This window comes from Thermobia domestica, chromosome 8, assembly GCF_964235325.1.
Source record: "Thermobia domestica chromosome 8, izTheDome1.hap1.1, whole genome shotgun sequence".
Taxonomy (NCBI): domain Eukaryota; kingdom Metazoa; phylum Arthropoda; class Insecta; order Zygentoma; family Lepismatidae; genus Thermobia; species Thermobia domestica.
In genome coordinates this window covers 38469782-38494160 of record NC_137461.1, presented here as the reverse complement: position 1 = coordinate 38494160, position 24379 = coordinate 38469782, and the positions used below count along the sequence as shown (strand labels likewise).

The following is a 24379-nucleotide window of genomic DNA, read 5'->3' as shown; positions in this document are numbered from 1 at the left end:
TTTAATAGCAATTTAAAAAGAAGAAAAAACATCAGGAAGCAAACTTGATTTACTAAGCGTTAATTTGAGGAATCAAGAAGTAAATAATGAGATTCTTCATTACTACCTAGGTAATGTTGTAAATGCAATGTGTATTTATCATAAATATTTACTTTATCAATTAACAGGGTGGCGTGTACACCACTTGATGATGCCTGTTTTGTATGATCTGTTAGTTTCCCAATCAACATTGAAACCGGAAAGGTTGTGCATTTCTACCATTTTTACTTTTACTAGAGATTACAGTGGAGATAGAACACATTGTTGGGATGTGTGATACTGTGATTGATTACAGAAAACTGCTTCACACTATTTATTACGGTTTTTATTTCATGGTGATTAAGGCTAAAAACAGAAGTGGCTAATTCCTACCAATTCTGGTTTGAAAAGGGATTAATTAAGAAGATGGTAATATTCCCTGAACGGCAATTTGAGTCCATAAAACTTCTTTTCGTAGTCTTTTATTATTTTTGCTCTACGTAGATCAATATTAAAATTGTAAGTTTAGTGGATTTCTACCATTTTGTTCGGTTTTAGTAGAGAGTTAAGAATAGAGACCAAATATATTCTTAGGACATTTAATGCATTACAGAAACCAGGTTCTATAACCGTTTCTGCTCTATAGTGAATAACATGAAAACTAGAAATCATTGATTTCTTCCACTTTCGACACGAATACCACCTCCATCGTCGAGCTCCTAACTTTTGTCCTCTGCCTATTAACCTTTGATTGTGTTCCATCTAGTAGCTCGATAATAATGTTCCTTGGTCGGATGGACCGTCAGCATAAATAAATAAAGAAGATTCGGTAAACCAAACCCCTTAAGTATCAATGAATAACGAATAGAGATACTTATTAATGTAGTCCAAATATTGAAGTAACATTCTAGAGCAAGAGGTGCAACTGGCTGTGCTCACATACCTTTGTATTGCAACTGTTGGTATTGGAGTCTATTTTTCTCTGCTGAAATGTTAATAGCATTTACTTTTTAAAATGTTGGTTTCCCAACGCTTCTTTACATAGTCTGTATGTCCGACCTTCCAGAAGACGACTAATCTCAAGAAATATTTGATGGATCACGATCAGTTTTGAACAAAATATAGAGGGTTAAAAGTTAAGAATCATTTTTTAAAGAGGTGGTATTCAAACCAGCAGTGGCACGAATCAACCACTTCCAGTTTTAACGTTGGTCCTTATAGGACAAGAACGGTAATACACAACGAGAAGCGATTTTGTGCAATCAATTAAGCTCCTAAGAATACAATTAAACTTCATTTTCAACTCTCTGCTTAAAAAGGAAATGATGGAAATATGCGATTCCAGTTTCAATATAGAACTAGATATAGAAAATACCGATAAGAGTTAGGGGATTGAAATCGATTTAACATTCTAAGAATGGTTACCATCTTCCCTCTTAACCCTATATTCAAATGGGAAGTGGCATGAATATACTACTTCCGGGTTTAACATTGGTAACTGCAGAGAAAGAATAGTAATAGATCAAGAACTGGTTTTCTACAATCAATTAAGCATCCCAAGAATATATTCCATCTGCATTCTAATCTCGGCACGCAAAAAATGTGATACAAAGCTAATGCCACTTCCGGTTTCAGTATTGAGAATATATCGCCATACACATCAATCTTCTTTACGTAGTGTATACATGAGAATGAAACTTGTTACGATACTCTGTGTTCTTAATCCCCAGTCGGCTTCTCGTTCAACGTATAATCCATCTACATGTTGATTGTAGCAGTGGTCTTATTCCAACACCAATTCATCACCACCCATAGTACATTGCTCGCGTGAAGGTAATCTTCTTAATGAAAGTATTATCTCTTCACAGCAAAGCAAAATCTCCATCAGTTCTCAACCTATCTTCGTTTTCACTGAAATTCGATATGGCAGAAGAGGAGCTAATGGATACGGAGCGGACAATATTCGTTTTATGAGACAAGGTTCGCCTTAAACTATGATCTTTCCAATATCTCCTTCTTCAATGGAAAATTAATGGCTTTAGCAAGCATCTTCAGGAATAGACGCCTGGTCTTTTATCTCTTAGCAAATATTATATGGTTCCAGTAAACCTATTTTCAACGGACACCTATTTTTTTATTTTAATTTTTCATGGTTTACAGAAACTATAAGTACACTGATTATGGAATTGATGACGATGTAATATATTGGATGGTTACCAATAGAAGCATACCAACTTGATTTCTCAGTGTTACCGAGCGAACATTCGTTTCTCGCACGATTGCAAATTTTTGCTTATATATTCCCGAATCTAAAGTTTTTACAGTACCGGTTCTATGATTGTCTTGAGGCTTAGCGTTGACTGAGATCTGAGTGCCTACCACCAGCTCTGAGTCTCTATCTACAGTAACGACCAAGAGGTTTCGGATGACGGTTTCCTTCAAGGAAGTGAGATTCACATTCTAAACAGCATCAGTTTTACTTGCTTCTCTATAGATTCTGGTTCAAAATCTTGTTTTCATATTCGCTGGTTCATTCTGTGGCAGAGACCATTTTACAATATTGTTTGTAGATCTGCCTTTTGTCAATTCATTTGCAACCTTTAAAGATACTGTTTTTCTGGTGATATTATATAGGTCCCATATTTTGTTTCAATCAAAAGCTTCACAAACGCTCACATCTAAATAATTTGAAAAAAAAAAAATGTCAAGAGACATTCGCAATGGTTGAGAAGATTATTCGAATCATCCTTGCATTATTTCATTATTCGTTTATCCCTTAACCCTCCACAACATGCGTGGTCAATTGTAACATCAAGGCACGCGCGCGGAGTCTCACTCCGCAATATTTATTTATCTTGCGAGTACTTTAATGTGTATTTAATTTTGAAGCGATATAAATTTGTTTAATATTTTATTTTCAATGTTTCTGAGAATTCACCACGTATTTTACAGCAGAAACTCCTTTTACTGTTCTAACTAAACTACAATTTCTCTATTCCCGAGTATCTGTGGATTGTGACTCCGCAGCGCATGCTACGGCGGGTTAAGAGTTTACTATAATTACTGTTCTCCTGCCGAAACTGAAAAATAAGTTGAACCCGAAAAGGTTTAGAAGAGTTCTTCTGGCGGCAATGTTTTGAAATATATATCTCGGCAAAAATAATATATAATCTTTTGACATATATCAGTGTATTCAGTAAGCGACTTGCAATTTCTTTTCATATGCATTTGCATTGGCCAGTCCACAATGAAAATGAAAAAAGGCGGTACATGCCCTGCATTCGTTCCAGAATACGTCCTTGAGAACGAGGCTTTACTCGATCCAGATTGTTGCAACCACTCGTCTAAAAGTTATTTCTAGCGAGAAAGCAAACTGTTGATAACAATAACGATTGAAAATGTGTCTCTTTACATGGAATTGATCCTTTGCACTCTTTAAACAAACAAATACACCCTCCATTCCGAAAGAAACCGAACTTTTGAAAACAAATAGTACCACTAGTGCCATCTGTTGTAATATTTTACCGGTAGATGGCGTAGTCCCTCATTGACAACTGGTATAAATGTCATGACATTTAGATGCACGGCAACAAAGTTATTGCGTTTCAACTGTCAGTGTGTTGTGTACATCGGTCGGAAAATGAGTTTCAAACAACGAGCTGCAATTGAGTTTTGTGTTAAACTGGGTAAAACTTTTAGTGAAACGCACCAAATGCTACAAAATGCATATGGTGATGAGTGTCTACCCCGCACGCAAGTTTACGAGTGGTTCAGGCGATTCAAATCGGGTAGAGAGACGCTGGATGATGACGAAAGATCAGGCCGTCCCAGAACCGGATTATCGGAAGAAAACATCGAAAAAGTGCGTGAATTCATCAAACATAACAAAAAATCGTCGGTGAAAGTTATTGAAATGGAATTAGGCATTCCTCAAACAACCGCATACCGCATTTTGACCGAAGTTTTGGGCCTTAAGAAGGTTAATTCGCGGTTTGTACCACACAAACTCACCGAAGACTAAAACGTTGATCGAATTGCGCATTGCAAAGACATCGTTAAAAGTGCTCGGCAGGATCGAAACTTCTTGAAATCGATTGTAACTGGTGACGAGACGTAGCGTTTTGAATATGAGCCCGAAACAAAGCGGCGAAGTGGTGAATGGAGAGCGCCGGATGAAGGAACATCCAAAAAAAAGTCGCTTCGTGAAGTCAAAAGTTAAGGTGATGCTGATTTGCTTTTACTATTCAAAAGGAATTATCCACAAAGAATTTGTTCAGCCCGGCCAGACAGTCACTGGAGAGTTTTACTTGGGCGTCATGAAGCGTTTGCTGGCAAGAATTCGTCGTATTCGGCCCGAATATCGCGAAATCGGCAGTTGGACTCTTTTGGACGATAATGCACCATCACATCGTTCGCGACTTGTAACTGAATTTTTGGTCAAAAATCACATTATTCGGTTGCATCATCCGCCCTATTCACCAGATCTCGCTTCGTGCGATTTCTATCTGTTCCCGAAACTGCATTTGGCGATGAATGGAAAGTGGCACGCATCGATTGATGCCATTGAGAAGGCGACGACCGCCGTCCTAAAGACCATTCCAATAAAGGACATGAAGAAGTCGTTTGACAACTTGTTGGAGCGTGCAAATATGTGTATCGATGCAGAAGGGGAATACATTGATTAATAAAAATGATTTGTTCCAAAATGTACATTGCTTTTTTGTTTTTTTAAAAAGTTCGGTTTCTTTTGGAATGGAGGGTGTAAATCATCGTGATTTTGTTTGAATTTTGACTGCTTACATATCGTCTTGCAGTTGTCACAAAATCTAATTTTTCAGGAGAAGCAAGAAATGAGATCGAAGTATGAACGTCTTACTGGACAATCGCCTCTTTACAAATGCAGCGACACTGAAACTAGCACTTTTAGTGTTGAGTTAGATACACTGATAGGCCATTTGTACCTAATAAATATAATATAAAGTAAAGAGCGTCAAAAGTGAATACCCGCTCTTAGTGAACTCCTCGGCAGCGTCACAAACTGTCGTCTCTCAGTTTTCTAAACTTTTCAGGAGAGAGATTTTTAGGTTTTCACACAACTTTGAACAGCCATAACTCAAAATCTATTTTACCGAAAGGAGTGAAAATTTACCAAGTTATAACTTAAATCATACGAAATCAGTGTAGAAAGTTTTGCGGAATTTGCCTGTAAAACCTTGTGGAAAATTTGGTGGGTAAAAAGATACGACAGTTTGTAACGATGATAAGCCTCTCTTGTATGAAAAATACGACGCATATTTTTTTATATACTGAGAACTACATTAATAGATGAACAATCGGAAATATTGCACTTTTATTGAAAAACCTCGTGTTTATTACACAAAATAATTTAGCAAATGCTTCCTGAGATTCTTGAGGGTAAAGCGAAATTCCTAAGAACGCACAAGAATCACAATATTAAGAGCGTACTAACCATAACATAATGCTATCAAGTTGTCATTGCCAGAATATAAAATCTTGCAAAGTAGTTTGTAAGTTGCATGCTTTGATATTGCACTTGACAAGGATGGCTAATGTGGTAAGTTTCAGTAAAATTGAACATGTTCAAGGTTTCGAATGATTGGAGTTGGGCCCGGACACAATGATAATGAGTCCTCGTACTTTTCTGGATCGATACTTTTTGACAAAGTAGGAACTTCTATCTGGTGGATTCAACCTGCGTTCTTTTCAGGGAAATAGTTCTACAAAGAGTCCTCAAAATGACTTGTCTTAAACTGAATGCAGTTTGAATAGTCTTTTTTCTCTTTCATTTCACGCATTTCCGTCCTATTCATTGGATCTCCATTTTCGTCACGTCTAACTGACAGAATACAAAGACATTGGGACAGAGATCTAGTCTCATACATCGCTTCTGTCAACACAATGAACGGTATATGGGTTCTTTTTTCTTGCCAGTTTAACAATCGGTTCAAGTTGCGATGGTACAAAATTACTGCCACAGTGCTTAATAGATGTGCTTATAGAACTGTGGACTGAATCTCCCTCATTTTGTCCATGCCGAGATTCAAAGAATCGGAGAGAAATTTTTCTGATGTTCTTAGGTGTTTGCACCGCATACCCCATCATAGTAACCAACCTGAACTCCTATTAGGTTGATCCTGTATTTCTCTAACTCATTCGTTACGGATTTTAAAGCGCCTGCCCTAGAAAGACTTCTAATATTCCATGTTCCAAATCTCATGTCCATTTTCTTTTGCTGAGGTCGTGCCAAGTTATCAGTCCTGGTCCGAGGCTTCTGTGATTGTTTCTGAAAAGTGTATTTTTTTTTTTTTTTTTACAGGATGAGGTTGTTAGCCTCACCCAAACCTCCAAGCTGGAGGGCCACACCTTGTCTGTCCGCGACTGCTTATTCAGTATATTCGCAGCTAACCTCTATATCTAAATGCCTTCTCCTCGATCCGCAACCTGCGGCCGCGGTGGCTCAGTGGTAGAGCGTTCAGATCTCGTGCATGGTGTCGCGGGTTCCAACCCTGCTCCCGGCAACTTTGTGGTGAACAAACAGCGTGTGCATGGGTTTCCTCGGGGTTCTCACGTTTCCTCCCACTTTCTTCATTCCACCATTTCATTCATTTCTCATGATCACCGTCTCCTTTAGCCTAACCGGCATAACGTGGGACGTAAAACTAAAAAATGTCAAGTCATGTCCATCCACAACCTCAGGACGCCCCATGTCGTATAAATATATATGTATACAGCCCTGCATTGATCAAGTATAACATTCTAGCTTACAAGCTTATTTGCTTCGGCTGTTCCGAGCTTAAGATATAAGTAAAAATACATCAGGAACAAAGGAAAAAGAAACTAAGTGGATAATAATAAGAAATTATATAAAAAGCAATGAGTTTATCAGTACGGGACGGTATACCTACTTCTGGGCCACTTTGTATATATAAACAAAATGATTTGAATATAGGCGTATCTGTCCAGTTGCAAAAGATTTGTTGCTCACAAACTGTCGTAACTCAAGATACGACTGTTTGTGAAAATGGTTTATAAGCTTCATCTTAAGATACGACACAGTGACTTCATCACCACCGTCAAAACAACGCATATTACAGATGTGTCTTTTTGGGAAATTGTAGAAGTCAGTGTATGCAAGTATATAGTAAAATATCTCAATTTTTGATTTTTTTGAGATACGACACTTTGTGACGCTGTCGACGAACTGTGGTACGGTAAAAATTATATTGAAATCAATTTATCAATATTTGAACAGGAATAAAATAGTATATTTTTTAATGTATGTATTCTAGTTGTATAAAGGAAATATATACATAGGTATCTTTACAGGATAATGAATTGCAAAACGTACCACTACATTATTTAAATGAAAATGCTTAGTGTGTTCTCTCCTTTGGAAAAACTGGTCCATTCATATTGTCCTTGTCTTTTGCTGCTTCTTGGTACTTAACCCCAGAACCAAGGGAACCCTGTAAAAAGAACATGGAGACTTTTAATTCGGAATACAGATTCAACATTAATTAATACAGATTCAACAATAATTAATGCAGACTCAACATTATTTCTTGGACGATATAATTTCCTTGAAATTCTTATTTAAGAAAACTATATTTAATTAAAAATTTCTGTATTTATTTTAATTATTTACGGTAGAAGCGTCTTTATTTTTAACATACATTAGGCCCTCATTCTTGTGAAACCAAAGCAATATTTGGAGATTTTTTTTTTTACATCTCAGAACATTACTTTTGTTTGATAAATTCCCGGATAATCTCGATAAATCCAGTACTAATTAATACCCCAAATTTGATCTTCCTTTATTTTGAAATTACTTTTAGAAATGTACAAATTTTTCAGCCGATCTAGTTGCTAGCGCCCGTACATGCCTTAATTTAGTTGCCAATCGGATATTATGAATGCAATATGGTGTTTCTGATATGACTGTAGTTCACGTGCCCTCAAATAGAAACACTATTCTTCAACAAAGGAACTAATAGCAAATCTTAGCATACCAGCTTAAATGAAATGTTTATTAGTATTTGATTAGAAATTCTTATATTCAATCGTGCCCCTTCTTGGTTAAATGATTTACGCGCGTACTTTGCATAAGAATGGTCCCGGTTCGATTGTTCGATTCCATTTTTCAATTGCCTGGAATACTGATCCTAATAATGGTTCGAATTATACTTTAACCTGTAGGTTCTGTTTACAAAGATATGTTTTATTCTTTCGGTTATATCAATTAAATGTTCTTCTCAATAACGTAAGTTCAATTTTACTCAGTCAAACTTACCCCAATATGAATATCCAAATCCGAATGTATTATCTCCTTTGAGATCATCTCCACTCTTTGTCAGCTGAGGGTTTCCTCGTGGGGCAGCTATTTCTTGTGGCGGTGCAGGAAAGGCTACGACAATGCAAACAACAACTGCCACAAACACAAAAAGAGACTGAAAAGAAAAAATAAATTAATAAATAATAAAATTGTAGAAGTGCTTTATATTCTAAGTGTGTTTTTGAAGATGTTATTAATATTAGGAAATGCTCAAGGAATGTTATTTTTTTAAAAAATACAGTAATTTAAAAATATATTATTACTCAAAATAATTTCCTGTACGTTCTTTCCTACATTACAACAAAATATCATGTATGTATAAGAAAATTATTCAATAATTTCTTAATCTAAAAATTCTCTTGCTTACTTTTGGGATTTTATTAACCTTTACTGCACTTTGTACAAACTTCATTTCCTATTTTTGTGTACAAAATTCGAAGTCTTGATTATTTCTTAAATTAATATTGCAGCAAGTGTTTGAAGCGTGAGCCAAGAGAAACTCTGTGATTTCTTTCCAATATTCAATGTGGAAGAAAGTAACTTTCACCATTTAAGCTTGTGGTGGACAGACGTGTGTCCGTGGGTTTCTCGAATGATTGCCCACTAGGCGAAACGAGGTATAATTCTAGTGACGGTATAAAAGATGTAACAGAACTTTACCAATTAAAAATAGACACATTTTTCTGAGATGAGACATCACATTGACAACATCTTTTCATGACGAGACAGCCTCAAACTATTGTCAGGTAGAAAATCCTAGTTTCCTCCAGATTCCCCCATTTTCTCCCACATTCGCATTACACCAATCCTTTCTTAGCATTCACTTTAATTATTCATTTGTCTCCTATCACCTACGGGGCTATAATTGTGAAATGTAAAACTACATATTTCATGTCATTTTGAAACGCTTTAAATTTTTCTAGTGATTAATAAAAATTATTCTCCAATTGAAGGAATAGCCTTGTAAAATTGTGATTTTGACGATTTTATGTTTGTCTTACCCGAGCAGTGACGACTTTGGTGAAGTTTGTTTGTCCCTCGCAGATATATTGTAATATAGGTAACATCATAAAGAAGTAATATTTTCGGTATACAAAAATAGGTTCTCTCACATTTTGCTGGCTCTCAGCTTCTCCACAAGAAATTATAACTGGAAATCTGGCTGTAATTGCAAGTGATTTTTTTTGTACCTAACACTACCTAAATTAAAACGGGATCATGCCATATTAACTTTATGGCCTAAGTTCCCCGAGTACTTCTGGTGGCTACAACACTGATTGTACATAGACGCTCACTTGTGGAAAGTGTCAAGTCCTGACGACATGTTTGCAGCGGCCGCACATTTACCAAAGACAGGACAGCGAAGCCGAAACATAGGGAAGCAGGAGTTCCTTCGCAGGGAAAGGCCCAAGTTCATTGACCGAGTGTTTCACTCATATCCTTGCCGAGGTCTTGTTCTAGAGTTTAGCACGTGCTCCAGCAAATATGAAATTCGAAGCTTCGTTGCAGTGCTCACAGACGGCCTAATACATCCTACTGCTATTATCTGACAGTGTGTGAAGTTTTCTTGCTTCATATTAGTACTAGAAAAAGATTTCTGAAAACATAGCAGTAATTGTTTCGTTTTTAGCTGGTTTCCCACAACAAAGTCTTAAAAACACTTTTATTTTAGTTGAGATTACAGGTGTAACTAACTGGTTCTTGTTGAAATTATATTGAAATATTAAAAGTATTACTTTTACATAGGTAATACGGTGGATTCTTTGCATAATAAATTTCTACTTACCTTGCCGATCATTTTAAGTGAAAGTTTTCCAGTTATTTTGTCCAGTTACAAATGATAATTGTTGTCGAATTCATGTCTCATTTATATATCTGATTCAAACTGTCCTTGCTATCTATACGAAAAAAGAAATTTAATAAAACCTTTTGTTTTATACGCATAAAAGCGGTAATTAATGTGAGCAATTGCAGTCATGCATAAGTTTTCAAAGGAAAATAGTTCAAGCATTTTCATTGCAGTTTTTCATATAAGTAAACATATAATGGAAATCCTTCACACTCTTAACATACGGAAATAGTCCTTGTAAATTATGTGATGCTTAGTGAATTTAAAAAAATGTACTGTTTATACGAACGATTAGGAATAAACAACCGTGAAATACAGTACATTAACATCAAGTACAATGTAAATGTTTTGAGATGCATCAGAGCAACAACGTTAAGGAAAAGATCCTTTTTTTTTCTTTTAAGAAATGGGATACATATACCAAAAGCTCTCTTATTTACTCTATCTGTTCGTACGAAATACACAAAATCTCAACATCTACTTTATGAATCACCATCAGTTTTGGCCAGGATATACACTCATGTCCAAAATGATTGTCGCGTATCTATAACTGTCTTCTTCTAAGAATATACTTTGATAATGATTTTGCACGGTACTTTTAATACTGATACTATGTGTATAATCTGGAAATGTGTGGAAGATTTCATAGGAAAATAATTATAAATACGAAAATTAGAATGAGTAAAACAAAATGTTGCTAAATGGACAAGAACGTTTTATTGTTCTTATTTACTGCTCTTTTGGCATGAAATTTTCCACATAAATGTCTTTGCTGATTATACACATACTAACATTATAAGAAATACCTGGCTAATCCGTTATCAAATTATATTCCTACAGCAACATATTTACAGACATGTGACAATAATTTTGGACATGAGTGTACATTAGGTAATCAAAAATTACGAATCGAGTTCGTTAATATAGGTAATCCATCTAATGGAAGTGGTAGAATTCAACCGTTTCTGGTTTCAACTGTGACAACAATAGAACAAACTGTAATAGATAGCGAGAAGCTGTTTCATACAATTGATTAACAGTTCCAATAATTCTCCTCATTTCCGGCTTTAACTCTTTATCAAAACCAGAATTGTTAGAAATTCACTACAACTTCAGATTTCAACATTGATCTACATGGGAAAAACGATGAGATAGTGGGAAGCTTTTTTAAAACATTGATTCGGCGTTCTAAGACTAAATGCCAACCTCTATCCAAACCGGAAGTGTAACAAATCAACCACTTTCGGTTTTAACGCTAATGACTTTAGAGTGAAAACGGTAACACATAGGAAGTATCGGATTCCTGCAATCAATTAAGCGCTCCAAGAATGTATTCTATCTAAAATGTTAGAATGTTAATTTCTCTATTGATACGAGAAGTAGTAGAAATCTCACTTCCGGTCTCAATATTAATGGCGAAGTTGATAGGAAGTTATTTTAGTAGCACAGTAAACCCACGACTCTCATGTCAATGTGCGAAACCTGATATGTATGTGTGACGAGTTTCTACGAGAATCTACTTGATAGTGGTTATCTCACAAGGGACGTATGCGAACCGCGACAGCTAGATATCAGTGTTGCGAGTGTTGACTAGGTGGTTTATCAGTGTTGCCAGATAAGGGAGATATGAAGCTCTAAAGTTGTGAAATTATCAGGTCCGTACAGAGAAACAAACAAAGGCATATCAACAACACTGCAGAAAAAGGAACAGATGTATAGTAGGGAGTAAACTAAAGGATAAGCAATATCTAGTGAGACTAACGAGCTTGATACAGGGTTCACCAAAAAAAGGACACATGTTAGAGTAGTCTTAGAAATAAGTCCCATACGATATAATGAGGAAACATGAACAGCAAGTCTTCCTGTAGCGCAGCAATTCCAATGGCGTTTGTTTGGAATCGATTTCTTGGACCGTTCCCGACAGCAGTACAAAGAACAGTTTTGGAGTGGCAATAGTGCACAAAATCCTGCATGCCTTCCAGATAACAGAAACGACGGTCTACCATTTTTTTAAAGTTCGTCCTAACTGGGATACTATTTGGCATGGACAGTTCGTGCAATTTGTGCGTACTCCAAACACGACAGGAACACGAACACAGAAAGGTCCACAGGGGGGCGCGGTGGCTCCGTGGTAGAGCGTTCACCTCTGGTGCTTGGGGTCCCGGGTTCGATCCCAGCCTCCGCCAAGTGAACTTTGTGGTGGACAAACACCGTGCTCGTGGGTTTTCTCGGGGTACTCCCGTTTCCTCCCACTTTCTTCATTCCACCATTTCACTCATCTCTCATCATCACCGTCTCCTTTAGCCTAACCGGCATAACCGTGGGACGTAAAACTCAGAGATTTGATTTCATTTCACGGAAAGGTCCAGGACAATTAAAAATCCGATTATGCTCTTCAGAAGATTCGAACCCCCAGTGGATTGCGGCTCATGATCCGAAGCCGACCTCCGAGACCACTCGGGTATTGTCAAAGGCTTACCACTGAACCACCGCGGCCCGATGAGGTTGAGAAGGAACTTGTAAATGATAAATGTAATTAGGGCTAGTAGCAGAAAAATATTTTTTTAAAATTATTTTGAACTTCTTTTGATAGACATATTTTTATTTGCACATTTGTTTCCAAATACAAAAAAAAAAAAAAAAAAAAAAAAAAATTGAAGAATTACGAGGATCGTTTTACAAACAATTGGGATAGGAGAGGAATGAATCTCGTTAAAATCTGCGGATTTAAATACAAGAAAAACACAAATAGAACTTACAACTGTAAGCAATGAACATCAATAATACATAATAATAATAAAAACTTATAAGCAGGAAATTAATTGTAAGGGCCGCAGGCAAGAGGGTGCTATAAAAGGGGCTGTGTTGAGGAAGCCTAGTCTACAGCATCATTAAGTCTTTCGTAGTCTTTTATCTTCCGTGGTCTTTGTTCTAACGAGGTGCAAGAGAAATTAATTATAATAATGGAACAGCAAAATGCATACCTAAACGTGCCGGTATATAAAAAGAGTAAAGAACTCATACAAATGCCTACATGGAAGCTAGATACTAACAGACATGCGCTAGTCTGAAAATAGTTTTACAAAATAAACAAATTTTGTATCCACTACCAACACAATATTAAATTATCTTGAGTAAAAGACACTTTCTTCCTACTTTTTGACGTTTAGATAATACGAAGAGCGAAGGGACGGGGAAGAAGGTTAGGGTAAGAACGTAGCAACAGCGACTTGCCAAACAGAAAGCGGAAAGTGTTCTGACAGCCTAGTTGATCCTAGCGCCACCACTGAAATTGGAGTTCACACATCACGTCATTTGTGTCTTACTATAATAAATTCTCCAATGCGCCATTAGTATCGGAAATACAATGTTTCTAAATGTTATATTGTTTACTTTCGTGCAAGTATGATGATAGTGTACAACTCAGGTGATGATCCTTACTTTTTTTTAATGGGTGCCCACACTTCACTGCTTATAAGATAAATCACAACGTTTCTAAATCTTTTTATATTTTTGAACTGATCCAACAACCAACTGGTTCTCAAACTGGTTGGCTCATCTTTGTATTGAACAAACTTCCAATTAAATATTGAGATTTTGTTTTACGGATTCCAATATGTACTCTATGGGGCAGAAACATGGACATTACGCAAAAAGGATGAAAAAATGCAGGCTTTCGAAACGTGGGCATGGTGAAAAAAAGAGAGAATTAGCTGTGTTGAACGGAAAACGAATGAGAAGATGTTAGAAATAGTAGCAAAATGGGAGAAAAGAAGAATTTTAGACATTGTTAAAAGAGAAGATGGAGGAACTGGTTGCATATTGACTGAGTATTCTGAGGGACGTGCTAGAGTGTATGGTGGAAGGGAAGAGAGGGAGGGAGCGAAGGAGACTAGTTGAAGGAAGGTATCAAAACAGAATATTGCTACGTTAAAATGAGTCTAGCTGAGGACTACCGTACATCGAAGCTTCTTAGTTCCAGCAAGTAACCTGCCAATAATGACAGAATAGCTATGATGATGATGATATGTTTAGCAATATAGACCAAAGAGAGAGAGAGAGAGAAATAAAATTATAATTATTATTATCAAACCTCCTTGTGAAAACTGAAAAAAAAGTGTATGTTTTTGTGTAAACTCAATTTATATAAATACTCTTGACCTATATTAGAAACACAAAATAACGGCATCAAACTTCAAGTTATTTGAAATAACTGTACAAAATCAGTCTCACATGTGAATATGGGTTACTAGCATCAATTACTCACTGCGTTGGGTTGTTTAAAAAAAAAAAAAAACAGTAATATGTTTCGTTAGTCCCTCACTTTTTACTATTACTAAAGCGCTCTCTAATCTCGGTCTTTTCAGATGATTCTTGTATTTCTCTCCACTCTCCCTCTCCATGTTGCGGGACTGAATTTGGATTTAAACGGCATCGGAAGTGTCACTGTTCATCTCCGAGACCCCGAAAAGTATGGATTCGGTACTAATATTGGTAATTTTGAATACATTTATATATCTTCTGCTCCCCCATGTTGCGAGGCACGGCATCGGAAGTGTCACTGTTCATTTCAATGATGTCGAAAACTATGGACTCGACATTGATAATGGTTATTTTCGATCATTTTTATATATCTCCTTCCTGACCCCTCCCCCAAGTTGTGGTACAGAATTTGCATTTAAACGGGATCGGATGTGTCACTGTTCACCTTAGCGTCCCCTAAAACTATTGATTCGACACTAATATTGGTCATTTTCGATTATTTATCTATATCTATATCTATATATCTATATCTATATCTATATCTATATCTATATCTATATCTATATCTATATCTATCTATCTATCTATCTATCTATCTATCTATCTATCTATCTATCTATCTATATATATATATATATATATATATATATATATATATATATATATATCTTCCCGTCCGTTAAGCTACGCGGCTGATTTGGATGAAAACAGTATCGGAAGTGTCACTGATTATCTCAGTGACCCCCAAAACTATAGATTCCTCAATAATATCGGTCACTTTCGACCATTTTTAAATATCTCTCCCCTCCCCCTCCCTAAGCTGCATTGTCAAAGTGATATGACAGAAACCATCTCAGGTCTGAACCTCATGCATATTGAAACTGTGATTAAAATTGGTCGAGTGGTTCAAGAGTTATTAAGTTTTATTTAATTTTGTACATTTCCTGTCCCCTAAGTTCTACCGTCAAAGTAATATGATAAAATCCAACACAAGTCCAAACCTCATTTATGTTGAAAATTTGATCGAGATCGGTCAGGTGGTTCAAGAGACTAGGAGTCACAAACATGGTCACTTTCAATTTTGTAATATACAGTAGTTTACAATGATACTTGTATTTCAACATCTTTAATAAATCTTTATTTGTATTTGTGGGCAAAATCTACTTTTAAATTATGCACAATCTGTTTAAGAAAGGAAGGAAGGTTACTGATTTATCAATTTCCATTTTACGCACTGCATACCTGATATTACGTTTTATTGTAGTACGTTGCAAGTTAAACAAGTACCCTTTTTAAATATTGTACGTATAGATTTCACGAGATGGATTCTTTCTCATACATAATTTATTTTTTCGTTGCTATGACAACTAACTCACATCGTCGAATCACTGTAATAACAAAATATAATCGCATAACATGCTCAAAAGAAATTACTTCTATTTCTCTTTTCATATTCTTCTTCTTCCTTTCTTAAACAGCTTGTACATAATTTAAAAGTAGATTTTGCCCACAAATACAAATAAAGACATAACAAAGATGTTGAAATACAAGTATCGTTGTAAGATTTGTTGTTGTACGTATAATGTTATATCGCTCAATCCTGGATGTGCCGTATAGGCTTAAAGTTATACTAATAAACAATTATTTAACGTATGAACATCCGGCCATAAAATAAAGCTTGCGGCCACATGCACTAAGTTTTTGTCAAAGTCATGAAAATGTTATTTCCATATTAATTTTATGGGTACACATTAAAAATATCCAACGGATGCTTGAGACTCAGAGCCAAGACTAGTCGGCACTTTTGGTGTACAGAATTACCAATGTTCAGTACTACATTTCTCTTTAATTTGAGAAGAACACCATTAATATGTTTTGAAATGAAATACGTAGATTAACGTCAGAGAATTATGTACCAAGGCTTAGAGGGTGATGACTAGAAATGATTGAAATTGTGGAATGAGAAAGTAGAGGGGAACGGGAAAACCCTCTAGAAAACCCACGCACACGGTGTTTGTCCAGCAAAAAAGCTCACATGGAGCAAGACGATATGGGGCTTGAAAGCGAGTAATATCTACAGAAAACGCGAACAACCAATTCAGAAAACGACATACTGTAACTATATGCTACAGTGGCAGATCGACTCACACGGATTGCAAAAACTACTGGGAACACATTCACTCCAGCGACATTTTTACTGAAGCCAAGAAATTCAGGTAAAAGATGTAATGATTTCCCCCTTCTTTTGTTACATTCTATAAAAAAAAATCAAGTAGTACCGGTACTTGCGCAAGAGTCTTGGTCTTGGTCTTGGTCTTGCACCCCTTGGTCTTGGTCTTGCATCGAGATTCCTGTTTTTGGTCTTAGTGTTGCATGCAAGACTCTTGCAAAAACTGCAAGACCAAGACTCTTGCGCTCATCACTAAGTCTCACATTAAACAATACACTACGTATTACATCGTTTCACTATTAAAGAAAAACATTATATTACAAAGTCGAACCAAATAAATTACAATTCAGTATAGACAAAGAACTCATTTAAATATGTATGATGTACACTCATGTCCAAAATTATTGTCGCATGTCTATAAATATATTGTAGGAATATAATTTAGTAACGAATTCGCCCGTTATTTCTTATAATGTTAGTATGTGTATATGTGTCAAATTTCATGACAAAAGAGCAGTAAATAACGAAAATAAAATGAAAACAAAACTTTCTTGTCCATTTAGCAACATTTTGTTTTCTCATTTTAATTTTCGTATTTATAATTCTTTTCCTATGAAATTTACCACAAATATATATTTCCCGATTATACACATAGTGTCAGTATTAAACGTATCCTACAGAGTCATTATCAAATTATATTCTGACAAGAAGACAGTTATAGATATGCGACAATAATTTTGGACATGAGTGTACATAGAGTTGATTCCCAGATAGATAGATTAAAATGTAGAAGGATAGATTAGCGTAAGTTGCCGTTCATCACCAGGAAGCATATGCCTTAAAGTAGCTAAGGTAAGCTATAATAAATATAAAATCAGAAATTTGAATATAATGTTATTGTAATCATTTTCCTGTTCAGAAATAAAAATTTCGAAAATACTGAAACATGTATTAATTTTATGTATCCTTTTTTAATTAAGAGTTTATCTGCCAAAATTCACTCCTCCGATTTATGAAATTTGTCACTTACTGAGTACTAATAATAAAAAGATAAAATGTCAATATTATGAACATATTCTTGCTTAGAAATTAAATTTTCCAAGCGATAAAACTTATATTCCAGTTTTTGGAAACAAGAGGTTATACGTTAAATTTCACTCCTCTTGAATCCTTACAATCTTTATTTTCTGAACACAGATAAAAAAAATATGAATATTATAGAACTTCTCGATAGGAAAATCTTCGAAAACGCTGAAACATGAGATCTCTTATTTTAAGTTGAGAGTTTAAATATTGAATCTCACACCTTTAGCTTAATAGAACCTTCATTATCACCTATTGAACAAAGAACGGGAAATATTAGTGTCCTAGGAAATGTCTGTGAAGTTGTCCCGCCCACCTAACAAATTTTTCTTTTTCTTATCTACATCGTTAGTTTATCGTTAGTTTACGTTAGTTTGGTAAAATTATCATTAGTTTCGAAATAATAAAATTTTTATTCAAAAAATAAATTGCTGGCCAACTTCACGGTTCCTCAACCACAAATGAATTTCAAATGTTTTTCATATCACATCGTTAGTTTACGTTAGTTTGCTAAAATTATCATTAGTTTCGAAAAAATAAAATTTTTATTCAGAAAATAAATTGGCTGGCCAACTTTACGGTTCCCCACCCACAAATGAATTTCAAATTTTTCATATCACATCGTTAGTTTACGTTAGTTTTGCTAAAACTATCGTTAGTTTCGCAAAAATAACGATTTTATTCTAGAAATAAAGTTTCCCGCCAACTGTGAATTAGCCCACCCATATTAAGTTCTCATAAAATTCCAACTCACACCGTTAGTTTATCGTAAGTTTACGTTAGTTTTGCTAAAATTAACGTTTGTTTTGCAAAATAATGATTTTATTCGAGAAATAAAGGTTCTCGCCAAATGTGAAGTTAGCCTGCCCATAAAGAATTATCATAAATTTCCATCTCACATCGTTAGTTTATTGTTACTTTACGTTAAACTTATAACTCATATCGTTAGTATATTTTTAGTTTACGTTAGTTTCGGGAAACAGCAGCATAGCCAAGGGGAGGGTCAGTTTGGGTCTGGACGCCAAGAAATTTTTAAAAGTTGTAAAAATAAAAAATAAATTTGCCTTTCCAGTATATATATTGCCAAAATGTTTCCCTCGTTCAACCAAATTTGTAACGGTCCTTAAAATATAGCCTAAACTTGTGTTCTCAGTTTACAAATTGCCAAACATTTTCCGGGAATGGACCCGGATCCCCCGAAACAAAATCTTGGCTACGCCGCTGTAGAAATCATTTTTAAACTAACATAAAGCAAAACTAACGTAAACTAAGGATAAACTAACGATATGAGTTGAGATTTTAAGAGAATTCAATATTGGCGGGCTAATTCACACTTGGCGGGAAACTTTATTTCTAGAATAAAATCGTTATTTTTGCGAAACTAACGATAGTTTTAGCAAAACTAACGTAGTCTAACGATAAAGTAATGATATGATGGAGAAAACCTTTGATATTCAATTGCTTGTGGGGAGCCGTGAAGTTGGCCTGCCCATTTATTTCTCGCATAAAATGGTTATTTTTGCGTAATTAACGACATGAGATGGAAATTTACGATAATTCTTTATGGGCGGGCTAACTTTACATTTGGTGGGAACCTTTATTTCTCAAATAAAATCGTTATTTTTGCAACACAAACGTTAATTTTAGCAAAACTAACGATAAACTAACGATATGAGTTGGAATTTTATGAGAATTCAATATGGATGGGCTAATTCACAGTTGGCGGGAAACTTTATTTCTAGAATAAAATCGTTATTTTTGCGAAACTAAGGATAGTTTTAGCAAAACTAACGTAAACTAACGATAAACTAACGATGTGATATGAAAAACGTTTGAAATTCGTTTGTGGGTGGGGAACCGTGAAGTTGGCCTGCCCATTTATTTTTTGAATAAAAAAAAATATTTTTTCGAAACTAATGATAATTTTAGCAAAACTAACGTAAACTAACGATGTAGATAAGAAAAAGAAAAATCCGTTAGGTGGGCGGGACAACTTCACAGACTTTCCTAGGAACGCATGTTCTTTTCCGTTTATGTTAAGAATTATCAAAAAGTATAAGGATTAGGATTTAGATTTCTTTGCTGTCGTCATCTATGTCCATTTAGCCCGTCACGTATATATTGGATGACGTCCCTCGACGAACACACTATCCCAGGAAAGGGAATGAAGGAAGCGGCCTGCGACCATTACATTAATATGTTAAGCTAAAGAAAACTTTAGTCGTATTAAAACATTTTTTTTGCCTTCTCTCAAAATCCTTTACTAGATTATCGTGTCTAAAGTTTTCAGAGTATAACATATTTCTTCTTCTTTTCCTTCAATTCCACTTTATTCCTTATTCGTTCCATCATCATTTGTTTTCATTCACCAACCATCTGACTTGGGCTTCACGGCAATGTCAGATAACATTATGATTATTATTTAATATCATGTTTTAAAAAATAGAAGTAAAGGAATTCTAATATTCCTGGGGTAAATTCGAACTTCTACATGTATAGTATGCTCTCAATATACAAAAATGTAAAACAAAAGTTATTTAAGCACAGACAAGAGTAGATAAAAGCGTAGGTTCAAAGAAGATATACAGGATGGCCCAAAGAAGGTATACATCCCTGCATTGATCAAGTATAACATTCTAGCTTATAGGTTTATTTGCTTTGGTTGTTCCGAGCTTAAGGTATAAGAAAAAAAAAACATTAAGAACAAAAAATTTTAAAAATAAGTGCACTTGATGGATAACAATAAGAAATGATAGAAAATGCAATGAGCTGATCAGTACGGTACTTATACCCACGTTTGGTCCACCCTGTATAATGTTCAGAATGTTCAAAGTAAAAACAAATTTTTTGCAAACATTTTTATTATTTTATGTACTGCTTAACACATTTTGAAACTACGTATGACTATATTGTACAAAATGTAATGTTAGAATTATTCCTTGTCGACTCAATTTCTTGTGATACGTAGATTGTATTTAGTTTCCGCCAAATCGCAATCCAATGATCCAAAGTCATTAGTACAATATGTTAGTCAGTTAACCCCAGAACCATGGGAATCCTGCAAGAAAATAGATACAATAATTAATAAATGCATCTTTAATAATAAATGAATAATATAAAAATAAATATATTTTTTTTTTATTCCAAGTGGTTAAATATTAATTAAAATATTCATGTTGATATGAGACAGTGCTGATAGCTAGACCAAATGCAACAAAGGCTTGTTTCCTGAAAACGATCTATGAATGGTCAAAATAATTGTCCATTTATTATGAAGAATCTGTATTTTCTAGAAAACAGAGCAACGACTTTTTTAACCTATACATGTAGGAACAAGGACCACGTGACAAAGGACACTTTCATATTACTTCCTGAACACCTCAAATGTAATTTCCAAGCGTTCAGATTGCACGTAATTTTTACTGAGATCCGGAACACCTCATATGATGATTAATTTCCAATCAGGAATAATGTTATTAACCTGAGTATTTACTTATTGAGCTCAAAATAACAGTGAACGTAATTTGTCACAGAGAACATTTAATATAAGCAAACCTGTCTATATGCCATTAGTAATTTATATACAGTAATTTTCAAATCAAGTTAATTGTAAGCAAATACATCTGGGTAACTAGAGTAAGTACTCACCCCACATCATGTTAGCTGTCTGCATATTTTCTCCTCTCTGTTGTTGCAAAGGAATTCTCTGAGGATATGGTATAGGTATGGGCCTGGGAATAGCCAAAGCAACACAAACGACAAGGGCAAGGAAAACGAAGACCTGAAAGTAAAAACAATTTTTAGTCTTTAGTTATTTTAAGTCTTTAGGTTTGACACATTTTCTTTAAAAATTTAGAAAATCTAGCGTTGAATAACTCATGAAATATTATCTACAAGTATGACAGATAATTTATCATTGACTTAGTAACATTGTTAGTGATTAGCAGGCCCGCATTTATATATTGTGCGCTCCTGTGCTCTAAATAATTTGCCGCCCCCCGCAAAAAATCCCCCCGAAAACTACCAATATTAGAGTTGAATTCATAGTTTTTGGGATGGTTGAGATGAATAGTGACAGTTTTAATCCAGTTCAACTTCAAGGTCATTCATACTCCACTTCCCGGGAAGGGACGAGATTTTAAAAGTAATCGAAAATGACAGATATTAGTGTTCAATTCTTAGTTTTCGAGGTCGCAAATTTAACGGTATCTGTGTTCATGATGTTCAAGTTCATTCTTACCCCTTGGGGATGGGGGTGGGAGAGGAAGACTTTTTTTTAAAAAAATAATCAGATAAGGTAGCTAATTAGTAATCAGTGTAATTAGAACGAATTAAACACATTAACATATTTTCTCACGCTTGTGCGGGACTCTGCAGGTTGCTAGTTTTAAATATTACTTTGTTGTAAATCTTAAAAGAATTCCAAAATTTTGCCGCCCCTTAAATTCTAATGCCCTGTGCTCGAGCACAGAATAGCACTTACTTAAATACGGGCCTGATGATTAGAAGTGTAATTTTTTGTAGTCACGTTCTGCGTCCAAAATACAGCGATCCTACTTATTTCGTACATTTAATTGAAAAATTATTTCTGTAATGCAACCTGCTTTTCCAAATTTTAGGAAATCAACAGTTACTTAAATTTTTAATTCACTTTCTCTGGACACAGTATTACTCTTTGTTGGAAAATGCTGCTCAATAATGTTTGGTAAAAGTATTATGTTAGAAAAGTGCGGAGTTCCTCTCCGCAATAAATATAAATTGAATATGATTTCGTGAAATTGTGTATTGAATACTTCGAATAAATTGTAGAAATGTTAGTCAGTTTGTAGAATTGATACGTTGTGAGTTAATACTCCTTGACGACGCGTGATTAAAATGAAAACGATAATTTCTTGATTCTGTGTACTGTAATACCTAAATGTATAACATTTTTAGATTTTCTAGAGTATTTATATCGTTATCAATAAAATAAGTATCTTTCCGCTTTTGAGACGGCATTTTGTAGCTAATTAAGTATTTTCCACTCAGTATGGTATTCAGCTAAAAAGCATGTCATATTTCATTCTTTGCTTGTGTTACTTTTTATCTCACTTTCCATAATAAGGGTCCTATTAACATAATAAGGGCTCAGTACCAAAAAAAAGTAAACTTTTCTTTTTCTCTCATTACCTTCAATACTATTCTCTTTTTAATTACTATAACATCCGTTTCCTAGCTAATTTGCTCTTAGACTTGGTTAATTTCTACATTCTTCTCCATAGCCACAGTTATTTTAGATATAACTTTAAATTGTTGAATTTTCTTACAATAACTTCTTGAACTGGAAACAATTTTTGCTTTTTTAATACATTTTCACAAAAGGTAATATTATCTTTGATTAAAAGCTCATTTATATTAATTTTAGGTTGTTAGAAATAATTCAATTGAGTTGAGAACGTAACAGGTAATTTTATTACATTACTTCTTTGTTAAGTGTAATGTTTAAACACTGGAAGTACTTTGAACAATGCAATATTAGTAACTGAGTCTTCCACTTTCAAAAGGTCTCTCGTCTACGTGTTTTAAATATATTTTTATTTTATTTATTTATTTTTTTTTTTTACAAATTTTATAATTTGTTAGCACCTAATTTCAGCTAATTTATTCCATCTAAGTATTAATCCCTTTCTGCATGATTGTTTTTTCTTTTAGCAAAAAAAAAAAAAAAATAATCAGTATTGGAAATCCTAATATGGGAACTTAAAAAAAGAATTAAAACGTGAATTTTAGATTTTTCACTTAATTCCGGCGAGAAATAAGTTAGTGCCATATATGTCACATTTACAACTCACAAAGAACATGCTAGATGACACCAAAATCTCTTATTCATACACGTCAATATCTCACACAGCAGACAAAACAGTCATTTTTTCATGCCTTCGATAAATCACCAAAAAGCTAAAGTGAAAAAAGGGTATGTGCCATATAAGGCACTGCATGCAGTAAGGGGTTAGGGTATTTTATTATTTGCATTTTACAAAATTTATTTTACTTGTTTGCAGGTGTAGAAACTAAGTTGGTAAAAAAAAAATAATAATAAACTTTAGTTTCTGAAAGTTTAGTAAAGTGAAAAAAATCGTTTCGGAGTTGGTTTACTTAACTATAATGAATATTGAGGCATGCTTTTGGATAGACCTGATTTCAGGATATTATATGTAGAAAGAAAAAAAAAGAACTTACCTTTGGGAACATGGTTGTTTCCTGAATTGTTTTCTTCTTGGAGAAGATACAAGTTATGATTGAATTTCAATATTAACGATATTTATACACTAATTAATCCTTGGAAGGTTAACACTTCATATACTGCTTATGATTCATATATAAGTTTGACGAAGTAAGTAATTTATTAGTTACATTCGAGTAAATACGTGCTATGGTTCATTGTTTATACATTAACAAGAATTACTTTTTATCACTTTCTTTTTATATTACGTAATGGCAGTTATTATTAGATATAGGAGACATTGATTCAATTATGGTTTTAAATTAATAATAATAATACTAAACATTCACATTCAAGAAGCAAGTAAGTGAAAACTTTGTTTTCAATTCATTTTTTCGTCGGTTTATACACCATCAGCTCCAATTAGTACAGAAATGCATT

General features: G+C 34.5%; 2 long non-coding RNA genes across 2 annotated transcripts; both read right to left on the bottom strand.

Moving 5' to 3' along the window:
- Positions 1 to 7324: 7324 nt before the first annotated feature.
- LOC145691666 (uncharacterized) lies at positions 7325 to 10213 on the bottom strand. The gene is made up of 3 exons (XR_014132477.1): positions 10158 to 10213; positions 8330 to 8486; positions 7325 to 7505 (listed from the first exon to the last, which is right to left on the bottom strand). It is a non-coding gene; the product is annotated as an uncharacterized LOC145691666 (long non-coding RNA).
- A 10374-nt stretch (positions 10214 to 20587) lies between these two features.
- On the bottom strand, positions 20588 to 24091 carry LOC145691665 (uncharacterized). The gene is made up of 3 exons (XR_014132476.1): positions 23956 to 24091; positions 21385 to 21517; positions 20588 to 20794 (listed from the first exon to the last, which is right to left on the bottom strand). It is a non-coding gene; the product is annotated as an uncharacterized LOC145691665 (long non-coding RNA).
- Between the last annotated feature and the right edge of the window lie 288 nt (positions 24092 to 24379).